Here is a 12,693-nt window from a genome sequence, read left to right as displayed (position 1 = left end):
CTATTTGTCTGGGTGACCTGAACATTCGGCTGGTTAGCAACTAGCTGTCCTCTCAAGACGAAACTGCTATGACTGATGGCTGTAATATGACCCAAGTTGTCACCCAGCCAACTAGAGCGTTGGATGTAGTGTTGGATCTGTGACATCCGCTTGTATTGATCATACAGTCACTAATGCTGCAGAGCTTTGGCCCTAGTGACCATAACATTGTGGCATTAACAAGGAAAGCCAAAGTGCCAAAGGTTGAGCCTAAAGTCATTTATAAGAGATCATACAAAATGTTTTTTCAGGACTTTTGTTGAAGCTGTAAAACAATGTATGTCAGTCTGATGTGTATGAGGAAGTGAATCCAGATGCTGCCACGCCCTGATCTGTTTCACCTGTCTTTGTGATTGTCTCCACCCACCTCCAGGTGTCATCTGTTTTCCTCATTAGTCCCTGGGTACTTATTCCTGTGTTCCCTGCTTGTCTGTTGCCGGCTGATCAAGTCAACCAGTCAAGTCAACCAATTGTTGACAAGCATACACCTGTAAGAAATGAACTGTGAGAACTGTTAGAGCCCCCTGGATTGATGATGAATTGAACAATTGTTATGGTTAAAATAAATTATGCAAAGGAGTTGGAAAACAAGTCAGGCGGCTCAGCTGATTTGTTGACATACTGTACATTTATAAAACTTAAAGCTGCAATATGTGACTTTTTGGGCAACCCGGCCAAATTCACATAGACATGTGTCATACATCTGTAATTCTCATTGAAATCAAGTCTAAGAGCCGGTAGATCTGTTCTATGTGCGCTATTTCTATGCTTCCAATTCTGAAGTTTCGTTTTTGTGTCTTACTTTCGGTTTTGTACGCCAGCTTCAAATAGCTGAAAATACAATATTTTTGGTTAAGGCAAATATATTTCATAGCTGTTTAAGCGATACAATGAAAGCGATACAATGATTCTCTACACTATATTTGCTTGTTTTGTCACATAAACAGAAATTAGGCTAACTATTAGAATTTTAGCAACCAGGAAATGGCGCAGCGATTTCTGCATACTGCACTTTAACAAAAATAAGAAAAAAGGATATTACCAAACAATGAAAAATCCAAAACCCAATTAATCTCCAACTCTCATTGAAGTTGATGGGTCATTTATAACCAAACCTTTTGATATTGCCAATCATTTTCAATGATATATAAAAGTGGGAACACTCAAAAAGAGAAATGACAGCATTAAACAGCGAACCATCATTTTATATCACATCCAATAGTGAAAGAGAAGGATGGCCGTTTTAAATTTGGTCAAGTTAGTGTGGGAGATGTGGAAAAACTATTGTCTATAATGATGACAAACCACCAGGTATAGACAACCTTTGATGGTAAACTATTGGGAATAGTAGCAGACTGTATTGACATCCCTATTTGCTTTATCTTTAACCGAAGCATAAAGGAGTGTGTGTGTCCACAGGCCTGGAAGGAAGCTAAAGTCATTCCACTATCTAAAAATAGTAAAGCACCCTTGCTGGCTGTAACAGCTGCCCAATCACTTTTCTGCCTGTTCTTAGTAAGCTGATGGAGAGGACTGTGTTTGACCAAACAATGCCATTTTAAAGAGAACAAGTTAACTACTGACGTTCAGCATGCATGTAGAAAAGGGCACTCAACTTGTACTGCACTGACAAGCATTTCGCTACACCCGCAATAAGATATGGTAAATATGTGTGCGATTGGATTGGTTAAAAGAAATTGACAATAAGATTATAGTCGGTTTCTGTATTGTCAGATTTCAGTGCAGCTTTCGGTGTTATTGACCATTCATCTTTATTGAAGAAATTCACTTGCCATGGCTTTACATCACCTGACATTCACATGGTTGGAGAGTTATTTATCCAGTAGAACCCAGAGAGGCTTCTTCAATGGAAGCTTCTACAACACCAGTTACACGACATGTCAGCGTCCAAAGCCTGTGAGCGCACTGACACTCTAAATAAGAAGTTTACAGTCAGCATCAGAATCTTAAACACATCTGTAACTAAAAGCATGGTATTTGGTTCCAAACCTTCTCTTAAGACCTAAACTTCAACTGGAGTTGTGCATAAAGTGTGCGACCACCGAGCAAGTTGAGGAAGCGAAACTCCTAGGGATGACACTTGCCATGGCTCTCCTGTGAGGATCCGACGGATCAGGTTACAGTGGGTCCGATCGACAGCGCCCTCTCTCTCCCGCAGAGGGGGAGAGGGGTGAGGTTGGCCGTTTTATAACGGTCTTAAATACTTGGAGGATCCCTCTCTCTCCCACTCTGCAGAAATGGAAGAGAAAAATCAGAGAGAGATTTTGTAGTACTGTGCCATCCAAGATTAGATAATGAAACAATATTTCTGTAATCCAAACATTTGGAATGGTCCGTGGGTATTGAAATAACAATTCTGTCGGATTCATTATGATTTTGTGATGTCATTAAAGACGGTCGAACAACGTGAAAACATGAAAGTGTACATTTCCCAGTTGTCCAGGTTTACATCTAAATGTCGTGGAACTTATATGATTACATATGAAACTATTTGTGAGAAGATGAAATGTGATGTCAGCCTTTTAAATGACAATTGTTTTTCATGTAAAAGTTCTACCCAGTCAGTGACCACACCCACGTGAGCACAGACATTATGTCGACGTCATGGAACGCCCTTTCTTCCGGAGTGCATAAAACCCCTCGTGAAGAATTAACATATCAGACGGACGGCGTTGAACCAGACGTCACGAACGGTTAGACTCGACCAGACCAGGAAAACGTGGAGCGTGGCAGCACGTCGAAATGGTAGGAATTTAAATCTCTAGAGACCAGTACATTGCCAGGTTGCTACAGGCGTGTAAAATGGTTCTAGCTGTACCCTGAATAATCAACCATTGGGACCTGTACACGGACGGTAAGCCAGATGTGTGAAATGAGAATTCCTTTGTCTCTCCCTTTCCCTCTCCATTGAATCCGCCATTTTGTGTAACAAGCCGTCATGCCGGTTTAGTCCACTAGGGACCTTACATTGTGTTAGTAACCAATAGCTATACCGTGTGTGTGTTTATGTATTTCTGTATTATTTAGTTAGTTAGTAAATAAATAATTAAGCCAATTTGTACATCGCTATTTCAGCATTTATGCTAGGGTTTGTGCAGATATCCAAGAATTTTGCCACATTCAGAATGAGACCGATAAGGTCAATTAGAATTAATGAATTAAGATATATTTATATCTTTAGAGTTTGGTCGAGAGATAGTCACGACATGACACATTGGATGGCCAATCATCATGGTCAAGTCATATCGGCAAAGTTGATGTAAAGATGGGGAGAGGTATGTTTGATATAAAGATACGTTCTGCGCTTTTGACACACAAAATCAACTGTACTAGTTGTTCAGACTCTGGTCTCGTCCCGTCTTGATTACCGTCTGGTAATATGATCGAGTGCAGCAAAGGAAGACTCAAAAACAGGCTCAAAACAGAGCAGGACGCCTTGTCCTTAACTGCACATACAGACTAACATCAACCCTCCTGGTTGAGGGTTGACGAAAGATGAATTGCTTTTGCCTTCTAGTTTTCACGAGAAATATTACTGTGATGAAATAATCTGCATAATCAAATGACATTCTGCTTAGACATTCATTCATACAAGGCATGCCACCGGGTGTCTCGTCACAGTGCCGAAGTCCAAAACGAAGTCAAGGCAACGCACCTTAATTATACAGAGCCACGATTGCATGGAACTCCCTTCCATCTCCTGTTACTCAAGCAAACAGCAAAATGACCTTTAAACAACGGATGAAACGACATCTAGTGGAACGACGGGGACTGTGAGGGGACACACAAACACACGCACACGCAGACACTCTAACGCGGACGCTCTAACGCGGACGCTCTAACGCGGACGCTCTAACGCAGACGCTCTAACGCAGACGCTCTAACGCAGCCACTCTAACGCAGCCACTCTAACGCAGACACTCTAACGCAGCCACTCTAACGCAGACACTCTAACGCAGACACTCTAACGCAGACACTCTAACGCAGACACTCTAACACACATTTGTTGTTGTTGTATTGTTTGCATATCGTTGTGTGTGTCTATGACTTTCCTTGTTTTATCAATAACCAGGTTTCCATCAAACCTTTTTATGCGAGTGATGTCATGACAGGCCCGACAGGCCCGATGTGAACTTTCCAAATGTCGACTGAACAAAATACGCTAGACAAGGTGAACTTTTTCTGTCGGTAAAATTAATTCTGCGAGAGAAGTCGGTGGAAATGCTTTTGTACGCATATGTTGATATAATAACCATCGTAGCGAAGTCAACTTGGAGTCACGCGATGACATGTTGTGTGGTCCTCGGACTGCGGTTTACAAAGCTACAGAGGAAATAACTGAGAAGGGACTTCAAAGGGTGGTGAAGGTGATGAGCTTGATGCTACTTTGCAATAAATATCCCGGGTCTTATTCTGGTGATATGATGATCGATGCTTGGCTGCCATTTTGAAAAATGTCAAATAATCATGCTCTTTTGTCCATGTAATCTCATCATGCAGGCTATACGTGCACTCTAGTCAACAGTGTGCAGATAGCGTTGTTGGCTAGAGGGCACTTGCCAACACCAGAGTGGGCACACTCGCTGAATAATGCCAAGAAATGTGTGAGAAAATCTTATGTAACTGGCATGCTCATTTGTTTAAAATAACCATAAAACACACTTGCACAGGTTGTTTTTGCATCCATGTTTGGCAATTTTCTATTATTACCTTGTACGTATGAACATTTGGTGTTAATGTAAAGCGTTTTGCCGACTGAGATAAGAAGTTCATCAGATGTGTTTTCAGTGTTGAATTGGTGTAATTACTTACAAGATCGTAGGAACGCAGACCTTCTGCAATTACCCCTTTTGACATTACATCATGTCTACGCACAACTGAGGTGGCTTGTGTAGGAACCCAACTATACAACCTCCCAGCCTTCAAAATCCCACCAAACCCCTTTGATGGATCTCATTGGTTAGAGCATCTGACACAACTCTCAGTAGTAGCCAGTGAAATGGACGGCTGGACATAGTTAGAACCGAAATATGCCAGTCAGTCCCTACTCCCTATAGCGGCCATTGGGACTTGTCCCCAAAGACGATAGTGACGGCACTGACGCGATTGGTGGCCATTAGTCTTCATCAGACTGTTTTGTGTGTGCGGAGAGGCGTGAGGTAGTGTAGTCAGCCACTCTGTCTCAATGAGCCCTGGGGGTCGACGGGCCATAGTGGTGCCTGGCACTGCCCATCTGGACTGGCTTTGGCAGTGCCAATCCAATGGAGTTGGGATCCGGGTGTGGTTGGGAGTTGGGAGGGGGAGTCAGCGTTTCAGTTGGTGTGTATTGTGCAGTATGCATGTAGGGGAAATGTGTACTGTTAGACTGTTTTAGGGTCATGCTAAAGTGTGTCCCGAGTGGCGCAGCGGTCTAAGGCACTGCATCTCAGTGCTGGAGGTGTCACTACAGACCGTGGTTCGATTTCAGGTTGTATCACAACCGGTAGTAATTGGGAGTCCCATAGGGTGGCTCACAATTGGCCTAGCGCCGTTAGGGTGGTAGGCCGTTATCGTAAATAAGAATTTGTCCTTAACTGGCTTGCCTAGTTAAATAGAAATTAGACAGCTTCACTCACAATTTCAGCACTACAGGGCTGTACCTATCCTCTTACAGAACATGGGAGTTCAGAAAGTAATCACAAGTTTGCTAACAAGATAATTTGCTACATTAGTGGCTTAATCAAAGTCGTTGGGAAGCTAATCACGGTCATTATGGTGATTATTGATCCATCTAAGTCGGTGCTGTGGTCTCTAGATGGCTGATTAGAGCTAAAGTCTATAATAATGGCCTTGATTGGGAGAGCCTTTGAAAGAAACCTTGAGCGGGCTAGTTCCTCATATAAGGATAAGGGGTCCAAAAATACAAACACTATTCACATAAAAGGGGAAAGAACTGGCCTGTCTTTAGAGAGGGAGAGATGGAGAAGGAGGTGGGAGAGAGGGAGAAAGAGAGAGAGAGCCAGGAACGGTGAGAGAGAAAGGAAGAACGACAGAGGGGGGAGGCAGTGTACTGTTTGCTGAAAGTAAGAGAGGAGAGGAGGGGAACTTATTCGGGGTCTTTTATTTCTAGACTTCTCATCCTTAGGCCTATTGCTCCCCTCTGTGGTGTCATGATGCTATCCGAGGACCCAGAGGACCTAATTTAGTCAGGCAGGAGAAAAGGCCAGCTCAGCAGAAAATGGGGTCCTGATTTCCCTCAGGCACTGGAGAGACCACCCTGGGAGACGGCAGTCTCGCTCTCAGTCTTGGGTTCTCTCTGTCTCTCTCTCTCTCTCTCTTTTACAGGAGCTGCTCTCAGTGCTGGTTGGGCCTCTGTTGTCCTGTTCTTTATATATCTCTTTCATTCCCTCTCTACCTCTCTGCCTCCCTCCTCTCTCTCTCTTTCTCTCTCTCTATCTCTTTCTAAACAAACCCACCTCTCTTCCTAATACAATTGATCTCCCCCCATCAAAACCATGCAGTAGTTTGTTACAAAGTTTTTGAATGCAACGTAAAGCTTCGCTCTGAGTACAAATCCTTCAAAATGAATACACAAAACTAAATTAAAGCAGAGATGTAGTTTTGAAGAGCTTCATGGCCATGGAGCTGAGATCAAAGGAAGTTCTTGATATAACAATGTTGTTGAAGAAGGAGCAGGGGTGCATCCCAAATGGCACCCTATTCCTTACCTAGTGCACTAGTTTTGACCTGAGCCCTAAGGGGCCCTGGGCAAAAGTGGCGCAGTATACATGGAATAGGGTGCTATTTGGGATGCATGAATGCTCCTTCTTCAACAACATTGTCAACAACTGTAGATGAATAAACTGTGCAGCATCGAAAGACATTGGCCTCCAAAGAACCAAAGGAATGGCTGTTGTTGTGACTAAACCAAGGCTGAACTTCCTTTGCCCTCCTCTGTCTGCAATGCAAATATATTCTGTTAGATATAAGAAGTGACCTTTTTAAATGGCAATAACAACGATGAATATGCAAATGTGCTCTGGCAAATGTGACTTTGGCTAATGTGCATAATCAACCCATACAGAGGAAGTGGCTTTGAATGCTTATTATGCTCCCTATTAATGCTTTAAGGATATGACTCCTGCTGTGTTCGGTTAACCCACAGCGTGTGTGTGGGGGTGGTAGTGTGTGTGTGGGGCTGGTAGTGTGTGTGGGGCTGGTAGTGTGTGTGGGGCTGGTAGTGTGTGTGGAGCTGGTAGTGTGTGTGGGGGTGGTAGCGTGTGTGTGTGTGTGTAATGTATGCTGATCAGTGCTTAATGTCCACATGGGGAACATGAGAGGATGCTTACTATTCAAGTGTTTGTTGTGTTTTGTGTGTGTGTGTGTGTGTGTGTGTGTGTGTGTGTGTGTGTGTGTTCACTTGGCTCTAACTGTGAGGAGCATGAGAGAAAGCGTGTGTGTCTGTGTGTCTCCTCGCTGACCTCCCATCGTCTCCCTCGTGTCTCCCGTCCCTTCATCTCTTCACAGTCAGAGCTGACAAAGTGAACCAGAGTGGCTTTAGTAACTGCGGCTTAATGAGGCTTAATGAAACTGAATCATATTCGAGTCAACACTATACACTGAGACAGATGGGAGCCTGGGTGGGCTTGCCAGTGTAGGGAACCACCATATCGCAAATTACACATCCTCAGAAAGAGAGAGGGACACACACACACGCACACACCCTAACATCTTTTGTATCTCTCATCACATACCAAGATGGAGATGGTTGCTCTCCATCTTCTCTCTTCCTTCTCCTCCCTCCATCCCTTCTTCCTCATTCCTCCTTTCTCTCATCTGGGTGCCTGTTTGGAGTTTTGTAACTGAAGTACAACGTAGTTTGGTCTGCTCAGTGGCGCTATTGCTGGTGGTTGCTCTGTGTCTTCCCTCCCTCCCTCCCTCCCTCCCTCCCTCCCTCCACCCTTCTCTTTCTTGTATCTGTTGCCTCTGACTGTCTTGACTGTTACGATAACACCAGCGTTGCGCAGCATCCTCCTCACTACCTCAGCTACAGTGCAGTGACCAAGTGTCTTCCTCACCCGTGTCCCCCTGTATCGACATAGAAATCCCCAGGCATGTATAATCTGCTGACGCGCCTCACCTTTAAACACACCCATCATTCCCTTTCATGGAATTTATTTGTATTTTTACAAGACAAGACACTTTCTAAAAAGCCATTACCCCCTTAAACCGGTGCCGTTCAAAATGTCAGGACACCATTATTATTGTGTTATTATTGTGTGCCGGTTTTGTATGGTTCTCGCCTGCTCGGGCTCACCTCTGATATTTTGCTATTTCCCGACTGTGCCGAGAGGGCGTTTGGGCATTCGAGTTCAATATTATGGAAATGTTCATTTTGTTAAGCTGGCTGCTGTTTCCTTTGACTGACAGCGGAGTATAATAGGCTATCTGGCAGGCTGTGCACTCGGCTATGTGGGAGATACACAATGCAGACTTAATGAGAGGAGATAGCATTGTGGGGAGAGCTGCTGTGGATAGAAGGAGGCCAGGGCACGGTGTGTGTGTGTGTGTGCATGGGCAAGCACAGGGATTACAAGGGTCATTTCAGTGGATGAAAAGGAAAATGTGTGGTTAGTGAGGAGGATCCTTTACGAAAGGCGTACGACTACAGAGCTGTGATTGGAGCTCTGGCCAGTGTGAGCCTTTGTGTTGATAGGGCATAGTTAAAGGGCTAAGTCTATGTGGGATGTTTAGCTGTGGAGTAGACAGTGGCAATGTGATCAGGGGTGAGGATGCGTTGTCAGATCGTGTACGGCGGGAGGGTAGCCTCGCCCACACACGTCGTCCTGCTGATGGGAGCCGACACTGAGAATCATACGAAGCTCTATAATTGTAGGATCAATAGTCCATTCAGTGGTGATGAGACACCAGCTAGTCAATAATGCCACACACAACCTGGCTGGCAGACAGACAAATGGGTGACAATCACTCTTTCCCCTTTCGTTTTCACTCATTTAAAAAATAAAATCTCACCTAATTTCACTGTTTCACAATCTCTATCTCTCTGACTCTCTCTCTCTCACACACACACACACACAGACACACGCACACACACACACAGACACACACAGCATCCACCCCCTCCCTCTCTGACACTGGGTGTCGTATTAAAAAGTGATAACTACTTGATCAAGCTCATTACCTCTACCAGAGACTAGATTGAATCCTACTGTTCCCCACTTCACCACTGCTCCGTTTAACCCCTAACGTCAGATTGAAATGGATTAGTAACGTCAGTTAACCCTTTCATGGTCAACAGTAGGAATTGAAGACACGTGAAAAAGGGAGATGGCGTGTCTGACTGTCGATTTCGCTCAGACAGATTCAACTCCATGCAAATCTGCAGGACCGCATATTAGCATGTAGCTTAGCGGCATGATCTTACGAACTGTGGACACCAATCCAATTTAGACATTTCTCCAGGGTAGTTATGCATAGGGAAGCAGTGTGTGATATTAAGGTGTGTGCTACCTTCCTCTTATTCACCCCAATTGGAAGCATCAGTCCCGTAACCTTAACTATCAGGCATAGGAAAGAATAGGATAGGATGAACTTCAGTGTCCCTGAAGGGAGAACTGTCTTAGACACACAATGCTGCTGTATATACATAGAAAATGCACACTGTACATTACATTATAGCAGGAATGCTAGGGCTGCAACCTATAGCTTACTAATAAAAACGAACCTGATAGAACAGGAGTTGTGCTCTCTTTCTTTGATTAATTAGACAATGACACAGTAGTCGCCTTGGCAACCTGCAGAGGAGTGTAGGACACAAATACACCTCATGTCTGAGGCAGCGGGCCACAGTATATCCCATGATACTGTGGTCGGGTCTGCAGTGATATCATTCCACTTCTAGTATACAGAACGGCTTGACTCAGACCGAACAGAGGTTTGAAGCGAGACGTGCCACTTTGAGTTGATGCGATTACGTCTGGGCTCTCCGTCTCCTTCAGTTCGGTGTCAGAAGTCGATCCGCAAGCATATTGACTGAGATGTGCGATTGGTCGTGTTTTGTGAATCTCACAAATGTTTTGGTTTTGTTACATCCAAACACACAACCGAAAAGCCAATCACGATATTGTGCAAGTTGTTTCACAAGCGGCACTCAATTATTTTTCTATTCATTTTCTCAAATGGGTTGTCGGGTCTAATTGACTTCATTGTCCAAACCCACCATTTTCTGCAATCAGCTGGATCGTGTGAGGAATGCGCTGCTACAGCCAATTGGCAAACTGCCCTGTTAGGTAGAAAATAATCAAGGAAAAGGGGCTGACTTTTTTTTGTCCCCGTCAAAACCATATTGACCTGTCATTAATCTGTAGCGGAGAGGTCAGGAACAGATGTCAGGGCAACAAATACTGTTAATATAAACGTTGTGCCGCCCACCGTAACAGGGTCAACCAATTAGGTCGGAGGAGCTGGCTGGCATGGGTAGATGAGGAGAGTGGGCGGACATTTTCTCATTAAGGAAGCCTTGTTAGATGGCTAATATTGGTTGATTTATGTAACTAGGCTGTAGTCTATATAATCTTAAACCACATACCACAGTTGTTATTGTGGGTGGCTGGGGGTGGTTGTGAAAACTGCTCATAAGACAAACTTTGAGGTGATAATGTTAAAATGATAGCCACTCTTGTTTGTATCTACTGTATAGTCACTACTGTGGTGTATGTTGCTTGTGCTTCCAAATGCTGTTTCCCTTTGCATTGAGGAGGGCTTTGGTAGTCTGGTCCAGACTCCAGAACCCACACACTCTCACACACACACACACACACACACACACACACACACACACACACACACACACACACACACACACTCTCACACGGCGTACTTATTAGCTCGGTGAAATGTGTTCCTTGTTCTTTATTAGTGTGACAGTGATGGAGCAGTCCATCTCACGCAGAGTGAGTGGGAGACGGGGGTGGAGGGGGTTTGGACTGACCCACATCCGGCTAGCAACTCTTCATTACAGGAGAACTCCAGAGTGTAAAATCACGGGAAAAATAACCATCATTTGGTGGGTGCTTATAAGTATTTGAGTTTGTTATTATGGCACATATGTTCAAAAAAGCATTTCTGCAACAAAGAAATGCATTTAGATCAAAAAACGTTTTTACGTTCACATACCTCTCCTGTGAAGTCCGTCATATTTGTCTCCCAAGTGGCACAGCGGTCCAAGGCACTGCATCTCAGTGGAAGAGGTGTCACTACAGTCCCTGGTTTGAATCCAGGCTGTATCACATTCGGCCGTGATTGGGAGTCCCATAGGGCTGCTCACAATTGGCCCAGCGTCGTCCCAATTTGGATGGGGTAGGCCGTCATTGTAAATAAGAATTGGTTCTTAACTGACTTGCCTAGTTAGGTAAAGGTTCATCTTTCTGAAACGGGTCACATATTTGTCCAATTTCCCACAGGTGTGGGAATTGGAAATGTGTTTTTTGCATATCGCACTCTCCCTGAGACACCCTCTGAGAGTGGCGTCACGACCAAGGTCAGCCATTATCAACAGCAACCCTAGAGCAATTAGGGTTAAGTGCCTTGCTCAAGGGCACATCGACAGATTGTTCACCTTGTCGGCTCGGGGATTCTATCGACCTTTCGGTTACTGGCTCAACAATCCAACCACTAGACTACCTGCCAACTCTGTGACTCCCTCAATCTGCATTCAGAACGACTGCCAGGGCTAGAAAAACAAGGCCCGCGGTGACTGATTGCCATGTACTCATAAAACAGGCTCTCACTTATGCAAGCTGCTGATTAGGTGAAATGTACTCAGGGTACACTTCCCTTCACAACCCCCCTCTTGGTGGTGAATGGGGAGGAGAGGAGTCTAGGGATGCATTCCAAATGGCACCCTATTCCATATAGTGCACCACTTTTGGCCAGAGCCCTTATTGGCCCTGCTCAAAAGTAGTGCACTATATAAGGAATAGGGTGCCAATTGTGATGCATACCAGGACTCAGGAGTTGGGGGTAGGTAATTGGAACAGACGAGCCCAGGCTACAGGGTGGTAATGCTGCGGCCCCCAGGACCAGTAACAGCTTCTATATACTGGTTCACAGACCCCCAATTAGGCTCTCTAGAAGTGGAGGTTCAGGTTCCTTCAGGAAGGGAGAGCAGGATGGTCCTACTTTATTACATCTGGTTGAGAGGTGGTTGGGGCTGCATCCCAAATGTCAGCCTATTCCCAATACATTGCACTACTTTTGACCAGGGTCTGGTCAAAAGTAGTGCACTATACAGGAAATAGGATGCCATTTGGGACACATACTTTGGTTTTATGTGGGCTGGAAGGCAAACACATTGCACTACTTTTGACCAGGGTCTGGTCAAAAGTAGTGCACTATACAGGAAATAGGATGCCATTTGGGACACATACTTTGGTTTTATGTGGGCTGGAAGGCAAACACATTGCACTACTTTTGACCAGGGTCTGGTCAAAAGTAGTGCACTATACAGGAAATAGGATGCCATTTGGGACTCATACTTTAGTTTTATGTGGGCTGGAAGGCAGCACATGAAGAGACAGGGCTCCAGGTTAGCAAGTAGCGGATAAAACATGTTTTCTTCTCTCTCTTTTCTTT

Source organism: Oncorhynchus nerka, linkage group LG21 (assembly GCF_034236695.1).
Source record: "Oncorhynchus nerka isolate Pitt River linkage group LG21, Oner_Uvic_2.0, whole genome shotgun sequence".
Classification (NCBI taxonomy): Eukaryota; Metazoa; Chordata; class Actinopteri; order Salmoniformes; family Salmonidae; genus Oncorhynchus; species Oncorhynchus nerka.
Note: the sequence above shows the minus strand (reverse complement) of the source record.